Here is a 12,538-nt window from a genome sequence, read left to right as displayed (position 1 = left end):
CTTAATGTATATTTTAATGAGTTTGGACATATGCCTCTACCCATGATAACTATCATCACAATCAAGGTCCTAAACATATTCACCACCTCCAGCATTTTCCTTGTGTAATTATATGTGTGTGTTTTGTTTGTCTGTTTTTTTTGTTTATTATTTTGTGGTAAGAACACTTACCACAAGATCTACCCTCTTAATGTGTTTTAAAATGTGTGATACCATATTATTAACGGTAGGCACCATGTTGTACAGTAGACAGCCAGACATCCATTCTTCTAACATAACTGCAGCTTTATACCCATTGGACAATGGTTCCTTGACAGTGGCCTTAGCAATGATCTCTTGGATTTAACACCAGGAGTTCAGATAACAAAACCAAAAATTGACAGGTGGGATTACATCAAATTAAAAAGCTTCTGAACAACAAAGGAAACAACCAGAGTGAAAAGGCAACCTGCAGAATGGGAGAAGGTGTTTGCAAACCATCTATTTGATAGAGGTTAATATTCAAAATATGTAAGAATCTCTTTCAACTGAATAGCAAAAAAATAAAAACAAAACCAACTAGCCAGCCAAACGAAACTAACTCTATTTGAAAATGGGCAGACAGATTCACACCTATAAATACAGAAAATAAACTGATGGTTGCCAGAGGGAAGGGGGAAGGAGAGAGGGGTAATATGGGTGAAGGGGAGTGGGAGATAGGCTTTCAGTTATGGAGTAAATAAGTCATGGGGATAAAAGGCATAACCTAGGGAATACAGTCAAAGATACTGTAATAGCTTTGTATGGTGACAGATGGGAGCTACACTTGTGAGTGCAGTGTGATGTATACAAATGGAGAATCACTGTGCTGCATATCTGAAATAAATATAACATCATGTGTCAACTATACTCAAATAAATTTTTTTAAAAAGTTAAAAAGCAAAATACAATAAAATAAAAGTAGTCAAATGACTTGGCTAGACATTTATCCAAAGAAGATACACAAATGGCCACCAAGTATATGAAAAGGTGCTCAACAATTTAATCAGTAAATGGAGGTCAAAACCACAAGGAGATAGCCCATTACACCTGTTAGGATGGCTACCATTAAAAAAACAAAACAAAACCCCAAAAGATAACAAATATTGGTGAGGATGTGAAGAAATTGGAACTTTTTTTTTTAGGGCAGTCAAGCTACCTCCATAATTGAATATTTTGTCAATTAAATGCACACGTACCTTAGCAACTTCACTTCTTCTAGCTGAGACCAGTAAATGTTAGTTATTAGAGTTTCTGAATGTTTTGTTTAAGTTTAAAAGATAGTGGTAAAGTTACAAATTAATTAAGCTTCAGGTTATAAAATTTGATATAATGTCCTTTTCTTGTTATGCCCATTGCCGGCTTTAACTTTGTATGGTTCATGGCTACTAATAATAGGGACAATAAGAAAGAATTATTCCAGGATTCATTTGAAGTTCTCAATTATATAGATAGGGACTTTATCTTCTTTCCGTTTTGTGGCAGAGACAATGCTATGTATCATTCTGAGCACTGAGCTAAATCAGTATCTTCCAGCCATCCCTAGAATTCGGGGGGGGGGTGTCTTGTGACTGAATTCTAGCTAATGCAATATGAGTAGAGGTGATGCACATTACGCTAGCTCCCCTATGATCCTACACACTTTTTCTCTCTCATTGATATAGAGCTGCAGAAGGTCCGTGGGGTCTCATGTTGTAGATGGCAGAATGACGTCATGGAAGGAGCCCATTTCTGAATAACTGAGCAGAGCAGAGCTCACTCCTCCAACTCCCCCCCCCCGCCCCCACCCAGTCTAGCCCACCAGCTACAGGGAACTGTGATTTGAGCAAGCTGTAAATATCACCATTGTTAAGCTGCTGAAATATTGGTGTTTTCTATTACAACAGCCAGCATTAATTACCTTGACTTTAAAACTTTTTACTGGAACCATTTATAAGGAACAAACCTAAATTACATGGAAATCCTTTCTTTCTTTTGTTTTGGATTTATGTAAAGAGTGAATTACCTAATATGGAAGCAACAGGGAAGAAATCTATTGAAATGTTTAAGCATCAGATAGTCAACTCTGTATAATCTTCCTGAGTCAGCTCTTGATTTTGTGCTACTTACTTCTGCTAGTGGCGTCATTGTTCGTTTGCTTGGCTTAAAATTCAGAGTAATTTTGATTTGTCCATCTTTCTCAAAAATCACCACGTATAATCACTTGTAAAATATCTTCCATTTCCACCAGTATGTCTGACTCCTCTTTTTCTCTTCACCAAACTCACTTCTCACTGTTTGCCTTCATGGAAAACTGACTGTAGTCAAACTCACATGTGAGCTGACGCCCACATTAGGAATTTTCCCATGAGTTTCCTCTATTCCTGCTGCATGGAATGCTCTTCTCCTATATTTGTAAATGCACAGTCATCCTTACTTTGTAAAACTTACTTTTATATATTGTGTGATTTATATAGAATTATGTAATAGCTGAAAATTAGTGATCAAAAATAAAACCCACTTCCTTTTAGCTTTTTTTTTTTTAAACGAGGAGCTTTATTTTTTTTTTTTTTAAGATTTTATTTATTTATTTGACAGACAGAGACCAGAAGTAGGCAGAGAGGCAGGCAGAGAGAGAGGGGGAAGCAGGCTCCCTGCCAAGCAGAGAGCCCAATGTGGGGCTCAATTCCAGGACCCTGGGATCATGACCTGAGCTGAAGGCAGAAGCTTTAACCCACTGAGCCACCCAGGCGCCCCTTAGCTTTTTAAGATTATATTTATTTATTTAAGAGAGAAAGAGGGTGAACAAGGGAAGGGGTAGAGGGAGAGGGAGAGACAATCTGGAGCAGACCCCGTGGAGAGCACGGAGCCCCAAATGGGGCTGGATCTCCTGACTGTGAAACCACTACCTGAGCTAAAACCGAGAGTTGGTTGCTTGACCAACTGAGCCACCCAGGAGCCCCTCTTTTAACTTTTTATTAAAAAAAAAAAAAAAAAAAAAAAATTAGAGACCAGGATCACACTAAAAATCTCAGAAGAACCATATGCAGTTAATATCTCAAATTTAATTATTTGGTTCAGATTTATAAAACCTTGATTGTATGGTTAATCATGCTGAAAAATGACATTTTGTCACCTCCAAGGAGGCATTTTAATTGCCTGCCATAGTTTTGTTCTCAATGAGCCAGAAGAAATACAGCCAGCAATGTAAGACACATTAATGGTGTTTTTGAAAATTTATTGCAGAGTTCCTTCTTTTAACACATGCAAAATTGAGTTAGATCATAATATATTTCTCTTATGAGTGAAATCCTTATTTTATATTTAATAACAATAAATATGAAACATTACCAAAGAGAAGTATTTATTAAACTGTGCTGGATGGACTACCATTTTTAGGAGACGTTTATGTTTTTTTTTCCCCCTGCAAAATAACAGGGGAGATTCCAAGGTCAAGTAATTTTGGAAAATATTGCCAACTCACTGCCTTCTTCAAGTTTCAGAATTTACATTAGCATATAAAGTTTATGAAATTTCTTACTAGCAAAAAATTCACTACAGCTTAATCCGCTTATTTTCTCAACTTATTTGAACATAGACCCTACCTCCTCTCACTTTTATTTTTCACGTAACCATTATACTCAGTTCAGCTGTTGTGCTCATTTCAAAAAGGCGTATTTGCCCCAAACCCAGCTAATGTATCAGGGAACATTTTGAGCACAACACAAATTTTTGAGTTTGTTTTTGCACAGTTTATACAGTGGAAACAATAGGTGACTGTGGCAGACGGCACCTAGGTGAACTAAGGCACACGGGGCACGAACAACACACACAGTCAAGTGTTTACCACTCCCTCAGCTCACTGCATACGTGAAGAAGCCCAACGCTCCTTGTGGCTATCACAGTTTTTTGTGAGATTTCCAATAATCCTTCTACCACTGCGAGCTAACTCACAAGCTGTAACCCTTTTGAATCTCACTTCCTCAAGGGAACTGAAGGTCTTTTTCCAGGTAAAACTCCATATTTCTTGCAGGCTTCTGTATGTTTAACGTGTGTAAAACTGCTCTGCTCTTTTCATGAGGTTCCTTTCTCTCTTTTATCTGGTGTAGCCCTGATGAAGTCTATGCGTGTTGTGTATCTATCTGCATTTTTTCCCATAAACCCTATTGTTGTTTTGTAGGATTTTTGCAGGGCGCTCTGAGTTTAGATTACATACATCACATTCCGACGGAGCTAAATGTAACGTGAATTCTGAGCATAGGGTGATGTAAGGAAGTGTTGAACCACCATAGTGGACACCTGAAACTAATACGACACTGTCTGTTAACTAACTGGAATTTAAATAAAAACTGGAAAAAAAAAAAAGTAAAAGTAACATGTATTGGAATATACAGTTTGGGAAACATTCACATAGAACAAATTATTCTGACTACAAAATTCATATTTAAAAGTGTTTGTTACCATATGTACCATGAAATAGAATCCTTATTTATAACAACATATTTCTTATGTCTATAGGCTGATGTGTATCCTTCTCCCAGGTTATGTGACTGTTGTTTCTACATAGAATGTCCTAGTAAAATCAATATAGAATGTATATGCTATAGATAGATGTTCTTATTTTAGGGAATAGAATGTATAAGATTAACTGAATACTTAATGTGAATATTTTATTGCCTGTTATAAAATAAAAAATAATCTTCCCTTTTAGATTATGATATTTATCATATATTTTAAGAGTTCTATAAATATTATATGGATTGAAATACATTTTTGGTTGTTCATTATTTATTATTATTATTATTATTTTAAATATTTATTTATTTATTTTAGAGAGAGAGAGAGTGGTGGGCAGGGCAGAGGGAGAGAGTTATAAGCAGACTCCTTGCTGAGCACAGAGCCTGTCACAGGCTCAATCTCCTGACCCTAGGATCACAACCTGAGCTGAAACCAAGAGTCAGATACTTAAGTGACTGCACCACCCAGGTGCCCCTGTTTATTATTATTTTTGATAGAAAACAAGTATGGTTCTCTATTGTGTCAACTTAAATATATTATTGTGTTCAAACCTTTCAAAATTAGATAACACTAAGATAAATAACTTTCATTAAAATACTTTTACTCCTAACAAAATATTATTAAAATGTTATTCTTTATGAAATTGATATTATAAAACGTAAATTTTTCTCAAAATATAAGAAATTTTTCTTTTAAAAAATCACTCTCATTTGGCTTATAGCAATAGCCTTTGTATGGTTTTCCAGCTTTTCTCTTAAACGTCTTTCCAGTTTGCTTAATCTGTCTTCCTTCCTGCAACCAATGTTTTACTGAGCACCTACTGTTTTCCAAATATAGAGGCAAATAAGGCATGCGATCTGACATCTGGGAACTTCAGTGTAGATATCATCTAAATGGGTAGACATAATTGTAAGCCAATAATTCCTACATATTGTGACAGTGCTGTACTGATATTAATTAATAGAAATAATCTGTGCGTGTGTTGGTCTTACTCATTGGAGGTGTTTTATTGAGATGAGAATTGGGGGAAGATAGGATTTAGTTGGGTGAGAGGTGGGGAGGGTGAGAATTCTAGGTAGAGGGAATAACTTCAGCACACACTTGTGAGAAGTACTATTGCAGATTCGGGGAATGGCAAGTACTTCGGCACGGCTGGAGCACACCAACGTGGGGCACAGAAATGAGCCTGGGGATGTTAGCAGGGGGTCATCTGCGGCTTTGCCTGTCACGCCTGAGGGATTAGGACTTTACTTCCTTGGCCTCTACTACAATCCTTAAGAACCTTGAATGACTCCCCCATCTCCTTCCGGATAAAGAGCTTCAAGACTGAAGGAATGCCAAAATAAAATTTAGGACAGCATAGAGTGGAATTATGAATATCAAGGCGGGGAGCCAAGATAATATTGGGTAACTACTAAGATGGTCTTACAGAAGCCCAAGTAAGAGTCTGTGAAGACCCAAGGTAAGGCAGTAGCAGTTTCGCTGCAGATAAGACTGCTGATCAGTCATGAATGGAATGAGGAAAAGCAAGAAATCCTTAATGCCCTCGCTTTTTGGCTCGAGTGATTAGGTGGGCGCAGATGGATTGGCTCTTTCGATTTCCACTTGAGCCTCCTTCAGTTTGGAGTTCAGAAAGCTAAGATCTGGACTGCCAGTCCCTTTGTCGTCTGCATTCTGTATGTGAATTAGTTTTTCCCAATCAGATATATTCGTAAGAGTTTTGGAAAGCATAAGTGAGACAGAAGTCACCTCCCTAGAAGCCTTAGAAGGATCTGGTGGAGGTGAATTTTGGCATCAGGTGGCCCCACCTTCAGGTGGCAGGTCACCCGAGTTGTGAATCAGGGAGAACAGGAGCAGCTGTCTTCTAACAGATGCCTTGCAGCTCAAGGGCTGTGAAATTGGCAAGCAGCAGAGTGGTCCGTAACCATTCCAAAATATTTGTGAGTACCTTTTGCCTGTATGAAGTCCCCCTCTAGCTGATACACTGAGAGTATGTCTCTTTTCTGCACTGAATTAGGATTGTTTAAGGAATAATGAAGAAGGAATCCTCTTACGAGACAAAATTTACATTTAGTTGTGAAAATTTTGAATATGAAGTGCTTTTGAGACATCTAAATGGAGATACCCACTTAGCGAAGATGAGTATGGAGCCCAGAAGAATAATTCAGTGTAGAGACACATATTTTGGCTTCCATAGATACAGGCTCTACTGGAAGCTGTCGGCTTCTACCAGAAAAGGGGAAAAAAGAGGACCACGAACAGAATCACAGGGGACCCATGTACTTAGGAGGCAAATGTAAGAAATGTAGACAGAAGAGACTGTGTTAGTCTGGGTCTTCTGGAGAGAGGGTACCAAGGTAGGACTAAAAGGGTGGATTTTACTGAGCAAATGACTGAGAGGAAAAAGAAAATGGGGAGAGAGCCAGAAGAAGCTGTCCCATCCCAGGGCAAGCCTGACCTTGAGGGAGGAGAGAGAGAGGGAAGAAGGGTGGGGGGAAAGCATCATAGATGTGCCCTGAAGTCTGAGGAAGGTTGGCAACACCTACCGAGTAACGCTTGCATTAGAGCTGCCCGTCAGAAGCGTCCTGTGTCTTCCATTGATGGGCCTGATTCAGTGTCTCTGCTGCACTCAGTTACTGGCAGGAAGCAGCCTGCAGGAAGCATGACCTCGGAGCAAATGTGGCAGTGGATTTTGGAGGGCGATTGTAGGGGCCTGAGGTCGGTTAAGCTGCCTATAGTTGGAGGGCTGTGGGTGCACTCTCGTGGCTGCCATGGAGACTGAAGGGTCATCAGAGTGGCAGAAGAAGGACCAGGGGAGAGTCACTGGACTATCAGAGAATAATGGGTTTAAAGGAGAGAAAGTGGCCGCAGGTGCAAAGCCCGCAGAGCCATCCAGGGAGATCAGAACTTGTTCTTTTTTTTTTTCTGAATCATTGTGGTTCTTCTTGGAATCTGTTTTATTCATGTATCTTTACTGATCAAAGCATTTGAATGTAAGAAAATAAACATATAATTCCTATCAGATCAGCAAATTCTCGGTAATTCTAAGAATACTTTAAAATAACATGGCTATTTAGGTCAATTTTAATAACTTTATATTTGTGTGTATGTGTAAACATTTTTAAGTGTATGTGTCAATTTCCTCTCTGTAAGGTTGCAATAAAAATTTCAAAGGTTACCGTGAGAAATAAGTGAGTTAACATGTGTAACGTCTTGCACAGAGTAAATGCTATATAAGCATTAGTTATATTTATTTTACATTTTTCCAACTTAAGATTTTTGTGGCTCTCTACTCTAACTAGGGATTGTATATTCTGCAGAATGCACCATTTCTGCACACTGATCATGCTTTCAGTTTTTAAAGGCACTTTTTTTTTTTTTCAAGAGAGGGAGAGTGGGAAGAAGGATGGAGGGAGAGGGAGAGAGAGAATCTCAAGCAGACTGTGCTGAGTGTGGAACCTGACTCAGGGCTCAGTCTTACAACCCTGAGATAATGACCCGAGGGGAAATCAAGAGTCAGTAGCCCAACCAACTGAGCCACCCAGGTGCCCCTAAAGACACTTTTCGTTACAAAACTTGATTTCTTCTTTGCGTGGGCATGGAAACAATACCTCTTTATGTGCAAACATACCATGATACTTACGTATCATTAAACTTCTGTTTTTGGCACAGCTGTAGTTGAGAGTGGTATTGTTTAACGGTTTCATGCTTAATAACATGCAGGTTACAGTCATATACCCAAGTGGGCTCATTTGCTTACATGTAAATGGGGACCTGGAGGTTTGCTGCATGGTAGTAATCAAAATCTGTGGATGAATCATCCTTTACGAGAAACCTGATGTGGTCTTTGTACCAGTGGGTCATTTGGGAAAATCTCATTCTTGCTTTTCAGTGGGTTTTCCTTAAATTGGGGTGTGGGAGGAGAATAGGAGGTTGCTTAAAACTTTTCTTGCCTTCCTGGGGAGATAAAGAATGCCTTGCTTCATTAAGCTTTCACCAATGAATATTCTAAAAACCTAATATTTATTTAGAGTTATAGTTTTCTATGTGTAGTGTGTACAGTCTCAGAAGATTTCATATAAATTGCATTTTCTGATTAACTTTGAATTGATTCTGAATTTTTAATGCTTTTAAATTGAAAGAAGCTCCTACCTTCCCCTGCCCCAACTTTTCTGTTAATAAATAATCTGTTCAGATATTATAGGTGAACTTCTACTTAAAAAAAAAAACTATAACAAACAAATTTGTAATAAAACTTGGCATTCCTCCATTTCTGGTTTTGTAAATTTGAATTTTTTGGAATAGCATGCCTGTGATGGTGTTTTTGCTATTTTTCTGCTTTTGATTACATCTGGTAAAATAGAGGTGAGTTTTGTACAATAGTACATGCCAGAATCTTGGCTTTTCCAGTGACTTGCAAAATAAGATACTGTAAAACAACTAAGTTTATTTATGTTACAAAGAAGAGAAGCAGCAATATTACTCTCAGTGATGTTATAAGAAAATATCCACAAGTGCCCATGGATTGTTTTGTGAAGTCAAGTGGTGAGTTTTGTCATTTCAAGTACGTGAGAGGTTTTAGACTCCCTGAGATTCCTGGGAGGTCCTGCAACACCTAACAAACACATCTCGAAATTTCTTTCATAAATTATGTTTATTCAAGTTGCTTTGCTTTTGGCTAGGAGGTCTTCATCACATCGTTAAAATTTCAGAAGTAATGGGGCACCTGGGTGGCTCAGTTGGTTAAGCTACTGCCTTCAGCTCAGGTCATGATCCCGGAGTCTCGGGATCAAGTCCCGCCTCGGACTCCCAGCTCCATGGGGAGTCTGCCTCTCTTTGACCTTCTCCCCGCTTCATGTTCTCTCTCACACTCTCTCTCAAATAAATAAATAAAATCTTTAAAAAAAATCCATAAGTAACTTAAAGAATATATCAAGTGTCCTCTCTCCTTTAAGCTCAGTATGTGTCTGACTGTGTATTTCTTACTGGATTCAGGAGGTAGTATTGCTTGCATACCCCTCACATTAGATTTTTGCCTGGATGGGGGAAAAAGAGCAGCAAAGTCTGTAGTGAGGTGTAAAATCTCAGAAATGACCACTTCCTGAGATCCTGTGTGTGAGCACCTGAAGACTGAACGTTGGCTGCTTATTTCCACCCACATTTCTTGCAGGCAGGTGTTTGGTGACAAGGAGGAAAGCATTTTACCCAACTCACCTCAAATGAGGGGGTTTAACTGCGAGGCTATATCGAGGACTGAATTTCCATTGTCGGGACCATTACCTGGTCAGTCTGTTCCGAAGCCCACATAGCTTTTTCTCTGTATCCCCCCTTTTCATCTCTCTCTCCCTATCTGGATTTCTTATTCCACACTTTTGCCTTCTGTATAACCTAACTTGAGTCTTTGGACCCTGCACAGCCCTGACACTACCTTCTGGGGACTGTGCACCTTCAGCGCCTGCCGCTAACTGTCTGGGTCTCTCTGTGCCCCACTTTGGATCCCTGAGACGGTGTTGAATGCCACAGCATGTCAGAGGCCACCTGCCAGTACAGAGAGTAGCCCGTCCTGTGTCTGCTGCCATCTCCAGGTCCCGTGGTGGGCACAGGGACACGGTGACACAGGGTAGGTTTCCAGAGGCAGTGGGGTGGTGGCCCACATAACCTCATTGGGAGGGGTGGCTGCAGGTGAGGCACCGTGGATGGTGCCCAGTACTGTTCTAGCCGCCGCCTCTGCTCTGCCCTCTGCCACTAGTTTCACAGCTTGTCAGAGAGCCACGCAAAGGGAGTTTTGCCTCTCTTCGGTCTGCAATTCTAAGATCAGGGGCTTAAACATGGGTGGTCTAGCGTTCAACAGCAGTGATAACTTGAGTGGAAGAAACTCGGGGAAAGTCAAATCTCAGCAAATTAGCGTCCACGTTGGCTAGGGCAGTAACCTCTTCCTATCTGCTGTTTCCCTTTCTTCTTCTTCTTCTTCTTCTTCTTCTTCTTCTTCTTCTTCTTCTTCTTCTTCTTCTTCTTCTTCTTTCTTCTTCTTCTTTCTTCGTCTTCTTTCTTCTTCTTCTTTCTTCTTCTTCTTCTTCTTCTTCTTCTTCTTCTTCTCCCTTCTCCCTTCTCCCTTCTCCCCCCTTCTCCCTTCTCCCCCCTTCTCCCCCCTCCCCCCTTCTCCCTTCTCCCCCCTTCTCCCCCTTCTCCCTTCTCCCCCCTTCTCCCCCCTTCTCCCTTCTCCCCCCTTCTCCCCTCTTCTCCCTTCTCCTCCCTTCTTCTTTCTTCTCCCTTCTTCTTCAAGATTTTATGTATTTATTAGAGAATGCATGGGTGGGGAGGGGTGGGAGGGGCAGAAGAAGAGGGGAAGCAGACTCCCCACTGAGCAGGACTTGATTCCAGGTCCCTGACATAATGACCTGAGCCAAAGGCAGACACTTAACTGCCTGAGCCACCCAGGCACCCCTGCTGTTTCCCTTTTTTAGGGAGCTTGGGTTCTTACTATCAAAACAAATGTCCATATGTCTACAAAGTAGACTACTCTGAAGGTCCCTAAAGACCCATTGTACTCTTGGATTCCATTTAGAGGAGTGAGCTGAGGTGTGGCAACAGAAAAAATGTAAGACCTAAAGCTGCAGATAATCTGTCTTAGAGTAGGTGAGGTATCATGAACAAATCCTAGTCAAAATGAGATTTTTAAAAATTGAGGATTTTAATGAATTTTTTTGTGTCTTCTTTCACCTCAGGAAGCAATATATTTTTGTGACAGTTATTTTAGGTTAGTTCCTTTTATAATTCTTCCCAAACATCCATTAAGTTGTTAGGGCAATAGTTTTTGGTTTAAAATGTACATTGTAAAATCCCTCTTTTAATTTTTCATTTAAATTCCAGTTAGCTAATGTACAATGTTACATTAGTTTCAGGTGTACAATATGGTGATTCAACACTTCCATACATCACCCCGTGCTCATCACAGCAAGTGCCCTCCTTAATCCCTGTCACCAGTTTAACCCATCCCCCATCCCTCTCCCCTCTGGTAACCATCAGTTTGTTCTCTATAGTGAAGAGTCTGTTTCTTGGTTTGCCTCTCTCTCGCTCCCCTCCCTTTTGCTTATTTATTTCTTAAATTCCACATATGAGTAAAATCATTGGATAATTGTCTTTCTCTGAATTACTTATTTTGCTTAGCATAATACTCTCTAGCTCCAACCATTTCATTGCAAATGGCTTCATTCTTTTTATGGCTGAGTAATATTCCTGTGTGTGTGTGTTTTTCTGTGTGTGTGTGTGTCCCTGAAGGAAGGGAAACAAAAGCAAAAATAAACTATTGGGACTTTGTCAAAGTCCCTTTCACTGTGCACAGTGAAGGAAACAATCAACAAAACTAAAAGGCAGCCTATGGAATGGGTGAGAATATTTGCAAATGACATATCTCATAGAGGGTTAATATCCAAAATAATTAAGAACTTCTAAAAGTAAACACCCCAAAAATGAATAATCCAATTAAAAAAATGGACAGAAGACGTGAATACGCATTTTTCCAAAGAAGACAGACATATAAATGGCCAACAGACACATGAAAAAATGCTCAACATCCCTGATCACCAGGGAAACACAAGTCAACACTACGATGAGATATCACCTCACACCTGTCAGAATGTCTAAAATCAATAATACAAGAAACAACAGGTGTTGTCAAGGATGTGGAGAGAGGAGGACGCTCTTGTACTGTTCGTGGGAAGGCAAACTGAGGCAGCCACTCTGGAAAACAATGTGGAGATTCCTCAAAACTTTAAAAATAGAACTGCCCTACAACCCAGCAATTGCACTACTAGGTATTTACTCAAAAAATACAAAAATAGTAACTCAAAGGGATACGTGCAAAAGCCTCTTACAGATAAAGTGTTTTCTCTGCAGACTCAATTAGGGTGTCTTTTGTTGGTGTGTTATTCGTTTGGAAAGATAGAAAATATGGTCAGTAATTATCTAGAAAGATTAATTACAGCCCAACATATAGGGGCACATTGGATTGTGGGGGAATATT

The sequence above is a fragment of the Martes martes genome (genome assembly GCF_963455335.1).
Source record: "Martes martes genome assembly, chromosome: 13".
Taxonomy (NCBI): domain Eukaryota; kingdom Metazoa; phylum Chordata; class Mammalia; order Carnivora; family Mustelidae; genus Martes; species Martes martes.
This window is presented reverse-complemented; position numbering follows the sequence as displayed.